Source organism: Trichomycterus rosablanca, chromosome 12 (genome assembly GCF_030014385.1).
Source record: "Trichomycterus rosablanca isolate fTriRos1 chromosome 12, fTriRos1.hap1, whole genome shotgun sequence".
Taxonomy (NCBI): domain Eukaryota; kingdom Metazoa; phylum Chordata; class Actinopteri; order Siluriformes; family Trichomycteridae; genus Trichomycterus; species Trichomycterus rosablanca.
This window is the reverse complement of record NC_085999.1, coordinates 15,572,105-15,588,462: the sequence shown is the minus strand read 5'-3', so window position 1 is coordinate 15,588,462 and position 16,358 is coordinate 15,572,105. Positions and strand designations below refer to the sequence as shown.

The 16,358-nt window shown below is 40.8% G+C and overlaps 1 protein-coding gene across 2 annotated transcripts in view; it reads left to right on the top strand.

The window, feature by feature from the left end:
* Positions 1–16,358, top strand: part of cacnb4a (calcium channel, voltage-dependent, beta 4a subunit) — a 46,612-nt gene that overhangs the window by 14,407 nt on the left and 15,847 nt on the right. The gene's annotated exons all lie outside the window — the stretch shown is intronic.

Below are 16,358 nucleotides of genomic sequence, written 5' to 3'. Positions count from 1 at the left end.
TGTCATCTTGGAATATGCCCGTGCCATCAGGGAAGAAAAAATTGATGGAATAACCTGGTCATTCAGTATATTCAGGTAGTCAGCTGACCTCATTCTTTGGGCACATAACGTTGCTGAACCTAGACCTGACCAACTGCAGGAACTCCAGATCATAGCACTGCCCCCACAGGCTTGTACGGTAGGCACTAGGCATGATGGGTGCATCACTTCAGCCTCCTCTCTTCTTACCCTGATGCACCCATCACTCTGGAACAGGGTAAATCTGGACTCATCAGACCACATGACCTTCTTCCATTGCTCCAGAGTCCAATCTTTATGCTCCCTAGCAAATTGAAGCCGTTTTTGCCGGTTAGCCTCACTGACAAGTGGTTTTTGTTTCTGTTTAGTCCCAATCCCTTGAGTTCCCTTCACATTGTGCATGTGGAAATGCTCTTACTTTCACTATTAAACATATCCCTGAGTTCTACTGTAGTTTTTCTACCATTTGATTTCACCAAACGTTTAAGTGATCGCCGATCACGATCATTCAAGATTTTTTTCCGACCACATTCCTTCCTCGAAGATGATGTTTCCCCACTGTCCTTCAACTTTTTAATAATGCGTTGGACAGTTCTTAACCCGATTTTAGTAATTTCAGCAATCTCCTTAGATGTTTTCTCTGCTTGATGCATGCCAATAATTTGACCCTTCTGAAAAAGATTAACATCTTTTCCACGACCACAGGATGTGTCTTTCGACATGGTTGTTTAACAAATGAGAAGCTACTCACTGCATCAGTTAGGGTTAAATAACTTGTTGCCAGCTGAAACATAATCACCCATGCAGTAATTATCCAATGGGAGGCTCTTACCTATTTGCTTAGTTAAAGCCAGGTGGTGACCTTTTTTTTGGCCAGGCAGTGTATTTAAGAGATTGTTGCAGATAACAAAATACATATATTCTTTTTAACATCTAGTATTTAATTGCAATTTTTAAAACATACAGCAACAAAGTTGCATTTCAACAAAACGTATTTATGCAGTATTTTTAATTGCTGAACAAACTCGTATCTTTGGTGGAATGATTAAACTTGGTGTAATGCTAAACAGACTAGCATACAATTTCTCTGTTGAACATTAGAGGGCTCTTGTGCTCCATAATTCATTTCTTTTAGCGCGAAAATGTAATTAGAAGTAACAGTCCCTACAGATTGTATGGCATAATTATACGAAATATATCCCACACTTGCATCAGTCATTTAAATAAAGAGTGAATAAAATATTAAAACTATATTGCATTAAAATTTTATGTAAGTATGGTTTGTGCCAGCTACAGGCTAATAGGCAATTCCCAGGGGTCCCTGCAATGATCTTGGCCTTTACAACCCTGTTATGCAATATAAAAGAGTAAAAATGAGGGTTACTATAACATTTGCTAATACCCAAATTCAGATCAGGGTATAGATTTAAAGCAATGAGAGGGTAAAAACAGGCTGTAATGAGATTTTCCATACAAAAAAAGTGAAATGCATTGGAACATACAGTAGTTAATGCAATAATTTTTAATAAGAAATCATATCATATAAATAATTTGAGGGTGGCACGGTGGCTCTGTGGGCAGCACTGTCGCCTCACAGCAAGAAGGTCCTGGGTTCGATCCCCAGGCGGGGTGGTCCGGGTCCTTTCTGTGCGGAGTTTGCATGTTCTCTCCGTGTCTGCGTGGGTTTCCTCCGGGAGCTCCGGTTTCCTCCCACAGTCCAAAAACATTCAGTCAGGTTAATTGGAGACACCGAATTGCCCTATAGGTGAATGGGTGTGTGTATGTGTGTGTGTGTGTCTGCCCTGCGATAGACTGGCGCCCCATCCAGGGTGTTACTCTGTGTCTTGCGCCTATTGAAAAGCTGGGATAGGCTCCAGCACCCCCCTGCGACCCTAATTGGATAAGCAGTTAAGAAGTGAGTGAGTGAGTAAACAATTTGAATAGAAAGTTAAATCTTTGAAAAATATACATTTATTTCAGAATTTCTTAGTATTTGGCGTGGCTATGTATAAAATATAGGCGCTTAGGTGGTGCAATGGTTCATCACACTAGCTCATCATTGTTAAGAACTGATAGGTCATGTCTGAGAGGAGGGGATGGCTTTTTCTTAATTTTATGCTGTATGATTTGTATGACAAATATTGGAGAAAAATGCATAACAAAAATGTTCACTAGTGGTCTCAGACTGCTGGCCCCTACTGTAAGTAATTATAGGTAAATGCTAAGTTGCAGTGATGTCTTTAGTAATACTTTCTAGTAATAAGCGTGGTCACCAGGTGTTGCCACCCACCTGCAAGAATTGGAAATAAACCCAATTTGCAGGATGCTAAACCAAGGTAAAATAATAAAATCTGTGGCAAAAATATTAAAAAACAGAGTAACAAATAAAAGACTCAAAAAATCTGGAAAGAAAAACCCAGAACTAGCCAGGTACAGCAGTGCATGAGCAGGGCTTCATACAGAGGCAGAAAATGTATGGAGGATGAATTCATTTATCTTCTGTAACAGCTTTGGACACCTTGTAATTGGAACACATACTGGACAGTTTCTCAATTCATTTCAGAGCAACACTCATGAGCTCGTTCATTCACACCAATGTGCAATTTAACAACAAAAAAGAGTCAGCTTACTGGCATGTTTTTGAAAGGTGGGGAGAAAAAGAATAACATGACAGAATTTTACAGACAGGGACCTGAGGCAAAGTGCCTACCTGCTGTGCCAGCACTATTTGCAAGTAGTGAATATGCTTCTAGTTTGCATTTTTTACGACGTGCATACATTTTTAGGCTTTGCATTAACCGCTTGAAGACCAAAAACAGTCAAGGAGAGCTGAATCTTGAACAAATACTCCACCCACCCACCACAATGACTTGACCTTATCCCCATCAAGCATTAAAGGGGGCACTTAAAGACAAAGAAAGGCAATTAAGTAAAATCAGAGCATATTAATTGGAAGGTTGTGAATTAGTGCTGGGACAACACAGATTATCAGATTTTGCATTCTTTGATGATTTAACTCAAATAGTTTCAAATGATAGGATTTGTATTTAAAACAACATTGCATTGCACTAAAATTCCGATTATATAATAATAGTATTATATTATAATAGTGCTCATATATACACCGATTAGCCATAACATCCACCTCCTTGTTTCTACACTCACTGTCCATTTTATCAGCTTCACTTACCAAATAGAAGCACTTTGTAGTTCTACAATTACTGACTGTACTGTTAGCCCCCTTTCATGTTGTTCTTCAATGGTCAGGACTCTCCCAGGACCACCACAGAGCAGGTATTATTTGGGTGGTGGATCATTCTCAGCACTGCAGTGACACTGACATGGTGGTGGTGTGTTAGTGTATGTTGTGCTGGTATTAGTGGATAAGACACAGCAGTGCTGATGGAGTTTTCAAACACCTCACTGTCACTGCTGGACCGAGAATAGTCCACCAACCAAAAACATTCAGCCAACAGCACCTCGTGGGCAGCATCCTGTGACCACTGATGAAGGTCTAGAAGATGACCAACTCAAACAGCAGCAATAGATGAGCGATCGTCTCTGACTTTACGTCTACAAGGTGGACCAACTAGGTAGGAGTGTCTAATAGAGTGGACAGTGAGTGGACACGGTACTTAAAAACTCCAGCAGTGCTGCTGTGTCTGATCCACTCATACCAGCACAACACACACTAACACACCACCACCATGGCAGTGTCACTGCAGTGCTGAGAGTGAGAATGACCCACCACCCAAATAATACCTGCTCTGTGGTGGTCCTGGGAGAGTCCTGACCATTGACGAACAGCATGAAAGGGGGCTAACAAATTCAGATTCAGCATGCAGAGAATCAGATGGACTACAGTCAGTGATTGTAAAACTACAAGTGCTTCTATATGGTAAGTTTTTTTATTGATTATTTTTTTTAATTATTTTTTTATTTTTATTTAAAATTTTTCCTCTTTTTGTCCCCCTTTAGCGCATCCAATTGTTTAATTTGCATCACGCTTCCTCTCTGTCTATGCCGAACCCTGCCCTGACCGAGGAGATCGAAGCTAACCCATATCCCCTCTGAAACATGAGCAGCAGCCGCTGCATTTTGCCACCCACACATTGATGAGTTTGGCACCACCTAGCGTTGCATGCGGTGAGACACACCCTAAGGGCACTCTTCCTCATCTCTTGTGCAGGCGCCTCCAATCAGCCGGCAGAGGTCGAAACGATGTACTCAGAATCTATCTCTGGTTGCAGCATGTCTTTTTACCGCTGCGCCACCTGAGCGGCAGGAGGTGGTTTTTAATGTTATGGCTGATCAGTGTATATAGAATATATATTAGAATATTATAGGAATTTTTTTTTAATAAATATATGTGTTATATTTAAGGTGAGACAACAAGGCAGAAAAATATAAAGGGTGAGAAAAAAAAAAATAAGGGAAACAAGTCCCCAAGCTGAGGAGAGGATGACTGTAGCCTCAGCGCTCTTCCATCCCCCCAGTGTTTATCATCAAGGAAAGAGAGAGCACTTAGCCGATGTGACTGGAGCCGGTGCCAGCCAATGAGCAGCGAACCCCCACCCCCTGAGCTGTCATCAGGTTGGGATTTGACAAAAGCGCTGCTCTCCTGCACTCGATGTGATGGGATGATAAAATGCCAGGTCTCCGCTGTGTCTGGGGAGATACTCGTTGCCTTATATAATGTGAAGGATTGGATCCAATGCTCAGGAATACATCTCAGTGACAGCTAGATTTGGAAAGAAGACTGGTGTTCTCCTTTGGTGGTCTTAAAACTGGGGCGAGGATTTAATTGTCACTGCTAACCTGCACTGTCTTCTGTGTTCATCTGTTATTAATAATCACTTGTAGGAGTATCAGAGCTCCATGTACGACAATTTGTACCTGCATGGCTTCGAAGATTCAGAAGCGGTGAGTAAGGGGCAGGTGGTAACACAAAGGGTCGGTGTGTAACATGTTGTTTGTGTGAATGAATCTGAGATGGCTGCATGTTCAAAAGATACATATATAGAAAGGAAAACTAAAATTAAGCTGTGTGTACATGATAAAGAATAAGAACTTGAATTGTAATTTGTAATTTTGCTTCCTTCAGCCAAAAATGAAAAAGCTTCATCTCTTACTTGAGGTTGTATGTAACAAGGAATTGGGGCCAAGACACTGCAGTCTGTTGAGTGATATTTTTAATATATCTGGTTAGATACCCACATTTAATTGGGAGAGTAGTTTTAAAATTGCCTCACTTAACAGTTTGTTATTGTTTTTAGATATCTGGTCTAGAACAGTGTGCACAATGGGCACATACAAAATAAAAGCAAAGCAAAGTAGATCAGTTGTCATGATGCTGATCCCTTTTTCTCCAAATATACTTTAGAGATGGTGACCCAAAGAATATAATTATTACTTCATCAGTTGGTTACCCTTAGTTGGTTTCCATACTTCAGACGTTGACTTCTTGTGATGAGTTCACTGGTATAGTTTTCTTTTAATGACTGTTCTATGCAGATCACGCTATGCAAAAATACTGATTTGGCGAACAAAAGTCCTTTTCCTCTGGTTCTTGCCTTGACCTCCACTGACTGCCAGTTCTAATGACATTTCAGACCATAGAAATAGTCAGCTGAAAGCACTTTAATTACTTTTGTACCCTTTCCCTGTGTTGTAGGCATTATTTAGCTTTATTATTAGAGGCATATTTGTAAGGAAATGTCTCATGTGCTTAAAATGTCCTAAACTGGCAACCCTAATAACATGTCTAATGAGTCCTAACAAGTCAGTGGAAGCCTAACAAAAAAAAACACAGAAGTTCTGAGAGTTTAAAATAAAAGGGTGTCAATTTCGAACTTGTCGGTTTGAAACTCAGCTCTGCCATCCGGCTGGGCTGGGAAGCTACATGAGCAACGATTGGCTGTTGTTCATACAGAGTGGGAAGCCTCATGGGGATAGGGACTCCTCATAACTGATGCAATTATGACCTCTGCTGGCTGATTGATGGCACATGCACAGAGTCGAGGAATAATGCGTTGTTCAGGGTGTGGCTCTCCGTACACAAAGCTGATCCGCATATGAACTTGCCCTCGTGCAGGTGAAAAGAAGCAGTCGGCTACTGCACACGTGTGTCTGCACACAGAAGTGGAGATCAGCATCAGTAGAGAGGAAGCGTAATGCAGTCGGGGTATTGGATGTGACTAGATTGGGAGGAAAATTTAAAATATGAGGGTGTCCCAACCTTTGCACATGCAACAATTACTTTTTTGCCCTATTTAACTGTGCATTAACATTTGGAATCGAATGTGTATGTTGTTTATTTAAAAAAAACTGATGTTTACTAGTTTTCACTGTAAAAATCAACAAAATATTACAGTGTTTAAGTATTTTGGTCAGTGGGTTTCTGATGCCTGTATACTTACATTCACCAGTCACTTTATTAGGAACAAATAAACATTTACTTATTGGCGTAATCCAGGCAGCCAGTTTTGTGACAGCATCGCATTGCGTAACATGTAGAAAAGCTTACGTTATTGTTTACACCAAACATCAGAATGGGGGAGAAGGGGGTATTTTGACTGACATTGACCTACTGGTAAGGATTTCCACAAAATTATAAAGTGCGTCTGTGTAGACTTGCCTGTTAGTTTAATTACTGTAAAATAAGGCACTGATGTTTGTTGAGAAAGTCTGGCACATAATTGAAATCCTATTTTATCTCAATGGTGTGTGTTGTGGGCGGCACAGTGGCTCGGTGGGTAGCTCTGTCGCCTCACAGCAAGAAGGTCCTGGGATGGATTCCCAGGCGAGGCAGTCCGGGTCCTTTCTGTGCGGAGTTTGCATGTTCTCCCCGTGCCTGCGTGGTTTTCCTCCGGGAGCTCCGGTTTCCTCCCACAGTCCAGAAACATGCAGTCAGGTTAACTGGAGACAAAGAATTGCCCTATAGGTGAATGGGTATGTGTGTGTATGTATGTGTGTCTGCCCTGCGATGGACTGGCCCCGTCCGAGGTGTTACTGTGTGCCTTGCGCCCATTGAAAGCTGGGATAGGCTCCAGCACTCCCCCGTGACCCTAATTGGATAAGCAGTTAAGAAAGTGAGTGAGTGAGTGGTGTTTGTTGTAGTTGTGGACAGGGCTTTGTGCAGACCATTGTAGGTCATCTGCACCAAACTTGTCAAACTGTATCTTTGTGGACCATATTTTGGAACATGAAGGCACCTCTCAACACTGATGCAACAAGGTTTAAAGGAAGTATATTGTGGTGAGCAGCGCCAGCTCACTGGGCTAGTAAGAGTGGGCGTGGCTATTCTACTGCTCACAGGAATCCTTGTGTAAATAATGATGTATAAAATGTAATTAGTAGTATAAATGTGTTGTATTTTATGTTAACGTTATTAGAAATTGTATTTGTGTTATATTATGTGTAATTTGTGATCCTTTGCAGCAGTGTATTCATGTGATGCGTGACCCTTTTCATGTATTGTGCCGCTTTTAGTGGCACATAATGCTAGTCCCCGCTGTATGTGTGAGTTAGTCTAAAAATAGAGCTTTGCTCCATTTAGCTCTTGATTCACATCAAGCGCTATTTTCCATCAATACAAAAGCAAAATGTTTCCTACAGTTTTGTCCTTGTTTACATCAACGCCACAATATTTTATATAATTAATTTATGGTGCTTGGTTGGCGCAGAGTCTATTATGATGGCCCACCACCGCTGAGATTTGGGTTTGAATCTTAGTGGTGCTATCGGCTGGCCGGGCATCTACACAGACATCATCAGTGATGGCTGAAGCCCTGCAATAAATTGGCGATGAAAAGCATGACAAAGTCAAAACCATTACAATCCTAGGATACCTAACCAATTAATGAGCATGAAAACCAAAATAGCCTCCAACTGAATGATCCACAGCTGCACCCTTAAATTCCTTGAGAATTTTACCTAAAACAAGGAGCAGCTGTGGATCATTGGCTACAGACCAATCACAATGAGTTATAGGCTTGACAAGATAAACAAACCGTGTGCTCCCAGACACAGGGGCGTGTCACATGAACTCTGGATTCGTGGCACTGTCAAAATACTTCCAGTGGTAAATACCAAAAGCATTAGAACTACCAGTGGTCCAGCCTGCCTTAAGAATTTACAAAAAAAATGTTATATTCCATTTGTTTACACCTGTCACAGCTTGTGTAGCTACATATTGAATTTAATTTCACAGCATGTGCATGGTTAGTTGGTAAAAGTCTCTTAAGAGTGAATCACTTATTCACATGTTTTGTGTGTCAGTTTTGCTTCAGTTGCCCTATGAAACTGCATGCTAAATGACACCCATGCTGGCCTTGGAAGGCCACAGCCTAGCTTATGCCTTGTGCTTGCCACATCTACACTGGCTAGCAGAGAGCCTTAGCACGTATGGCAGATCATGTTCCTTTTTCTGGAACTTTGTCCTGGTTGGTGGTGTGTTAGTGTGTGTTGTGCTGGTATGAGTGGATCAGACACAGCAATGCTGATGAAGTTTTTAAACAACTTACTGTCACTGCTGGACTGAGAATAGTCCACCAACCAAAAACATCCAGCCAACAGCGCCCCACAGGCAGCGTCCTGTGACCACTAATGAAGGTATAGAAGACCTCAAACCTCAACTCAAACAGCAGTAATAGATGAGCGATCGTCTCTGACTTTACATCTACAAGGTGGACCAACTAGGTAGGAGTGTCTAATAGAGTGGACAGTGAGTGGACACTGTATTTAAAAACTCCACCAGCACAACACACACTAACACACCACCACCATGTCAGTGTCACTGCAGGGCTGAGAATGATCCACCACCTAAATAATACCTGCTCTGTGGTGGTCCTGTAGGGGTCCTGACCATTGAAGAACAGGGTAAACAGGCTAAAAAGATATGTAGAGAAACAGATGGACTACAGTCAGTAATTGTAGAACTTCTAAGTGCTTCTATATGGTAAGTGGAGTAGAAACAAGAAGGTGGCTGATCGGTGTATGTGTCACAGTGGGTTTTCTCCAGGTAAACACACTATTTTAAATTGGATTGGCCTCTCTTTATTCCTCATAGGTATAAAAATGAAAGAATGTCTAAAATTTTGTCTGCCAGATGGAATCTGGTATTTCTTCTTATAGCCATACGCTCTATTAATATCTAATTGTGTCTCTTTTTTGTCTGTTCTGGTCCATAAACAAAATGTAATTGAGCAATTGATCACGTTTGATATAACTCATTTTTCTTGTTGGCATGATCATTTTCCATTATTACTATATTGACAAAAACATAAGGCATATTGCTAATGATATAAATCCAGTTTAATTTCATCAGTGTAAGTGGATCTGAGGACACTGAGGAGCCTGCATTAGCACTTAAATTTTGCATTAAATTGTAACACACAGTGCCGAATTCCTTAATGAATTACACCTGCTGCCCTCAGCACAAGCACCAATCATCTTGTTAAAACACCAGAAACACTGCAGTGGGTGCTCAGGTGGGGCAGCGATCTGTCACTCTAGCCCACCACAGCTGAGGTATCGGTTTAAATTTTATCGACCGGCCGGACATCTACACAGACATGATTGGCTATGTCTGGAAAAGTTGCCTTTGTGCCATATAGAAGCACTCTGTAGTTCTACAATTACTGACTGTAGTCCATCTCTTTCTCTACATACATTTTTAGCCTGTTTAGCCTGTTTTTCAATGGTCAGGACCCCCACAGGACCACCACAGAGCAGGTATTATTTGGATGGTGGATCATTCTCAGCACTGCAGTGACAATGACATGGTGATGGTGTGTTAGTGTGTGTTGTGCTGGTATGAGTGGATCAGACACAGCAGCGCTGCTGGAGTTTTCAAATACCGTGTCCACTCACTGTCCACTCTATTAGACACTCCTACCTACAGTAGCTGGTCCACCCTGTAGATGTAAAGTCAGATACGATTGCTCATCTAGTGCTGCTGTTTGAGTTGGTCATCTTCTAGACCTTCATCAGAGGTCACAGGACGCTGCCCACGCTGTTGGCTGGATATATTTTTGGTTGGTGGACTATTCTCAGTCCAGCAGGGACAGTGAGGTGTTTAAAAACTCCATCAGCATTGCTGTGTCTGATCCTCTCATACCAGCACAACACACACTAACACACCACCACCATGTCAGTGTCACTGCAGTGCTGAGAATGATCCACCACCCAAATAATACCTACTCTGTGGTGGTCCTGTAGTGGTCCTGAACATTGAAGAACAGCATGAAAGGGGGCTAACAAAGCATGCAGAGAAACAGATGGACTACAGTCAGTAATTGTAGAACTACAAAGTGCTTCTATATGGTAAGTGGAGCTAATAAAATAGACAGTGAGTGTAGAAACAAGGAGGTGGTTTTAATGTTAAATCGGTGTATTTACAATATATGGCTAGAAGCACTGTATGTTGACACCCTTCCTAATTGTAATTCTAATATTTTCAGCATGTTTGTGCTTGTCAGCACAAAAGTAAGGTAATAAGGACATGTCCATAAAGAGTTTGCAGTGGAGAATCACCAGTGGCTTGCAAAGAGCTCTGACCTCAACCTCATTAAATGGAATGACTATTGCAAGCCACACTTTCTCGTATAACATCAGTGCCTGACCTCATAAATGCTTTTGACAGATTGGACAGGATTTAATAACGAATCTACAAGGTACAATTGGATATAGCAGCCCTAAATTATTTGGTTTTGATTGATCTACACTGGCTATGATGTCTGTTTTAGGATATCTTTATCATTTGCTTTAAGGCTAATTAAAATACCTATACTTTTTTACTTTTCTAGCCAGGACTATCAGAACAGAGACTTGTATTAGACACTTGTGCTACAAGTATTTACCATTACACTGGCATCACGTTTGCGACACAGTGGAGCCCCGCCTGCCATCTAGGGAGATAAGCAAAGTAGTAGGATGCTGTCAAGTGTGTACTTTTTAGCAGGGTCAGATAATAGACACAGATTGGGTATGCTAAAGGTGGAACGTTATCAGACTTCAATTATATAGAATATTATTGCCTATAGCCTTGGCACTTTGGAAACTCACCCTTCTGAGGATGCTCCAAAGCTTTTAAATATAGAAAAAAGCAAATATATATATAATAAATTAATATAATATATTAATAATATTTTTCCTTTTTCTTGGGATCAATAGAGTCTATCTATTTATCTATCTATAACATACACGATGTAGCTTATGCCTAAATAAGACTATGTTCACATATGTATAATTTATGTACACATAGTTAGGCATGATAAAAATGCCCTTTTGGTGCTCAGGTGGCACAGCGGTAAAACACATGCTAGCACACCAGAGCTGACATATCGAACTCGTCGGTTCGAAACTCAGCTTTGCCATCTGGCAGGCTGGGCAGCCACATGAACAACGATTGGCTGTTGTTCTGGGTGGGATGAGCCGAACCAGGGTTCCTTATAACTGGTTCAATTGTACCTCTGCTGGCTGATTGAGAGTTGGGGAATAATGCTGATCGAGGCTGATCCGCATATGAACTCGCCTCGTGCAGGTGAAGAGAGGCAATTGGTACTGCTCACGTGTCGGAGGGGGCGTGTGTCAGTTGCGAAGCTCCTCAGTCAGAAGTGGAGGGTTGTATCGGTAGAGGTGAAGCATAATGCAATCAGGGTAATTGGATGAGTAATTAAATTTTGTTCCAACCAACGTTGTTGATTGGAATTATTGTAGCAGTTTTCATAAACAGACATGTTGTGTATAATATATGTAGAAATTTGATATTTTTGACATTTGATATTATTTAATGTATCGTAATGTCATTCTGCTTAACAATACTAACCAAGTTGAGACAAATTGACATTTCATGAAGTAGCCTTGAGTAAGCGAAGTTAAACATAATAAAAATGCCCTTTTGGTGCTCAGGTGGCATGGCGGTAAAACACATGCTAGCACACCAGAGCTGACATATCGAACTCGTCCGTTCGAAACTCAGCTCTGCCATCTGGCAGGCTGGGCGCCTACACAAACAATGATCGGCTGTTTATGGGGGGGGGGGGGGGGGGGATTCTTGGATTCTTGATTCAATAACAATTACTGCTGGCTGATTGATGGCGCCTTTACAGAGACGAAGGATAATGAGGTTCAGGGTGTGTCTGTCCGTACACAAAGCTGATCTACATATGAACTCGCCTCGTGCAGGTGAAAAGAGGTACTGCTCACACGTCAGAGGGGGCGTGTGTCAGTCTCGGCTTTTCTCAGTCAGAGTGGAGGTCAACAATGGATACAATTAGATTAGGAGAAAAATTGGGGGGAAATGCAAAAAAAAAGGGCTTTTTGGCATGTCGTCTAGCTAACCAATAAGAGCAGTCAATTAAAATGATAACATCCATGATAAAAGTTACTACAGATCATTAAATGGTCGAGATGAATATTAAAACACCTATTACTAAACTAAATATTCATAGGATGTTGATGAATAGTGCAATTTACAGTAAGATTTGATGTACTAAAGAGGCATTTCATTGTTTAAATGAACTGACACGGCATGACCATAGTCTGCTTCACACCATTTAGTTCCAAATATTTAGGGTAATAAAATTATCAGTGCATTAAATTATATAATTATGTGGAATCATTGTAGCAGTCTTCATTAACAGAGCTTGAGTTGCATGCTAACAGCCTTTTGTACTGAAACTGTGCTGTCATCTGTTGGGGAAATATTGAGCGATCCTCTGCTCTACATTACCCTCAATCCAACCCACAATACTGCTGAGTTGGCACCATGGTGAAAAAAACCCAGCTGGCCACCAAGGGTAACGTTCCAATGTGTAGAGCTCGACTGACTGCACATGCTGTGAGGAGCTGATAGGCTGACCGTGCTGTTGTAAGCCAGCTTCAGTAATAATTTACTCGACTGTCAGGCACTATTGAGACATTCAGGAAACTGACTGCAGCTTTTTATATTCATTGTCTAATTATGAGACTTTTAAATTAGCTGAGAATTAAATGTTCCTGTGATGTATAATCTAAAAATATTACTTAAGTATATCATTTAATCTAAAATATAGTTTTAATTTTTAGTAAATTTGTTTAGAGTCTTTATATTATATTATACATAATATATTTTAGCCATACTTTAAGCAGCAATTAGGTTATTTTACTGACCCTTCACCTTCTTAAATGGACAGTGTCTTAACTACATACCATGTTTTGAGAAGTTATGAGGGCAGTGATAGCTCACCGCTTAAGGTACTTGACTAGTAATCAGAAGATTACTGGTTCAAGCCCTACTATAATCAAGTTGCCACTGTTGGGCCCCCTCAACGCTCAACTGCTCAAATCATATTCAATGATAACTGTAAGTCGCTTTGGATAAAAGCATCTGCTAAATGCTGAAAATGTAAACGTAGGTTATGAAGTTGGAGAAAACAAGATGTAAAGGAAATTCACACAAACATGATTGATTACTTTCAGGCAGTAATCAGAGCCCAGGATTAAATGGAGCTGGGATTGACATAAATTGCTGGTTCACCATGCATCTCGTTAACAATACCTTAGTGATATACACTGCCTGGCCAAAAAAAAAGGTCACCACCTGGATTTAACTAAGCAAATAGGTAAGAGCCTCCTATTGGATAATTACTGCATCGGTGATTATGTTTCAGCTGGCAACAAGTTATTTAATCCTACAATGCGAAGGGAACTCAAGAGATTAGGACTAAACAGCTGTGTAACCTTAAGAAAACCACTTGTCAGTGAGGCTAACCAGCAAAAACGGCTTCAATTTGCTAGGGAGCATAAAGATTGGACTCTGGGGCAATGGAAGAAGGTCATGTGGTCTGATGAATCCAGATTTACCTTGTTCCAGAGTGATGGGCGCATCAGGGTAAGAAGAGAGGCGGCTGAAGTGATGCACCCATCATGCCTAGTGCCTACCGTACAAGCTTGTGGGGGCAGTGCTATGATCTGGGGTTGCTGCAGTTGGTCAGGTCTAGGTTCAGCAACGTCATGTGCCCAAAGAATGAGGTCAGCTGACTACCTGAATATACCGAACGACCAGGTTATTCCATCAATGGATTTTTTCTTCCCTGATGGCACGGGCATATTCCAAGATGACAATGCCAGTATTCTTCAGGCTCAAATTGTGAAAGAGTGGTTCAGGGAGCATGAGACATCATTTTCACACATGGATTGGACACCACAGTCCAGACCTGAACCCCATTGAGAATCTCTGGGATGTGCTGTAGAAGACTTTGTGCAGTGGTCCAAATCTCCCATCATCAATACAAGATCTTGGGGAAAAATTAATGCAACTCTGGACAGAATTAAATGTTGTGACATTGCAGAAGCTTGTGGAAACGATGCCACAGCGAATGTGTGCCGTAATCAAAGCTAAAGGCAGTCCAATGGAATATTAGAGTGTGTGACCTTTTTTGGCCAGGCAGTGTATTTGTGTATAATAAATGAAAACACATATAGAGATGTGTGTGGATTATGTGACCGTGAAGAAATTTGTTACTAAGCCATGACAGAAGAATTTGCTATGGAAAGAATCTGTAACTTGACAGATTAACATGACTTGTAGACTATGCTTGTAGAATATTGATTGATATCAAATTCTTGAAAAATAATCTATTCAACTAAAGACTTTTGGAGACTTTGTAACAATGATAGGGTGCATGCAAAACTCTTACTGCAAGTACTTTACTATTTTGGTTAAATGTGTGTGTATGTGTGTTTGCATCCTCGATCAGTTTCTCATTTTCAATATTCAATAGTTTCATATTCTGAATAGTGCATTTTTAACAATTAACTCTTTCTCTGTCTGCTATGTAGGAGACATTTCTCTGAAGTCTAAAAGCTTGATAATAATTGAAAATAGAATGGGCTTGCAGCTCTTGAGACAGCAATGACATCAGAGTAGTTTAGCCAAAATAAGGACTTGTCAGCAGTGCATCCCCTCCCCCTTACACACACACACACACACACACAGAGGGATTTACAGATGGAAAAACCAGGAGAAAATCATTAATGCCATTACTAAGAGCATTTGGACACCAGGTTATGTATATGTTATTTGGTTCATCCTGTAACTGTTATAAACATGAAATCAGATGTTATGTATATATATATATATATATATATATATATATATATATACAGTATATATATATATATATATATGTATATATACACCGATCAGACATAACATTAAAACCACCTCCTTGTTTCTACGTTTCTACACTCACTGTCCATTTTATCAGCTCCACTTACCATATAGAAGCACTTTGTAGTGACTGTAGTCCATCTGTTTCTCTGCATGCTTTGTTAGCCCCCTTTCATGCTGTTCTTCAATGATCAGGACCCCCACAGGACCACTACAGAGCAGGTATTATTTGGGTGGTGGATCATTCTCAGCACTGCAGTGACACTGACATGGTGGTGGTGTGTTAGTGTGTGTTGTGCTGGTATGAGTGGATCAGACACAGCAGCGCTGCTGGAGTTTTTAAATACCATGTATACTCTCTGTCCACTCTATTAGACACTCCTACCTAGTTGGTTCACGATCGCTCATCTATTGCTGCTGTTTGAGTTGGTTATCTTCTAGACCTTCATCAGTGGTCACAGGACGCTGCCTACAGGGTGCTGTTGGCTGGATATTTTTGGTTAGTGAACTATTCTCAGTCCAGCAGGGACAGTGAAGTGTTTAAAAACTCCAGCAGCGCTGCTGTGTCTTATCCACACATACCAGCACAACACACACTAACACACCACCACCATGGATCCTTATTTGACTGAAGAAAAGATTTCTATTACAATTTCCAATACATACTGTTAACAATTAAAACAAACAAGAACAAGAATGGTAGAAATGCAGCAAGGTAGTAAAGAAATAGTAAAGGTGATAAAGAAAACATTAGGTTAAGAGCGAAAGACCTTTGGAAATCTATACAGCTTGTAAAAATCCCTTTTATGTCTATTATAACAAATGAAAAATAATGTTAATGATAGGGCACCACTAAGAAAACCAATACTCGAAAATTCTAATCCCATATGTAAAGCAAAGTGGAGGGAACGTTGTGATCTAGAGCTGATTTGCTTACAGTTTGCAATAGTTAAAGGACAACTGTATTTAAAATTTATGTCATGGTAGGGAGCACTTCAGTTCGAAGCAGTACGCTAGGCCTGAACCACTGGGATCCAGGGTTTAAATCCCCATTGTTGCTATGTGTACATATAGACATGATTGGCTATGTCTTGGGGCAGCGAGGCCCCCCAATGGATTGGTGTTCTATCCAGGGTGTGTTACTGAATTGTATACAGTGACATTGCGTAAACTGAACCCATTG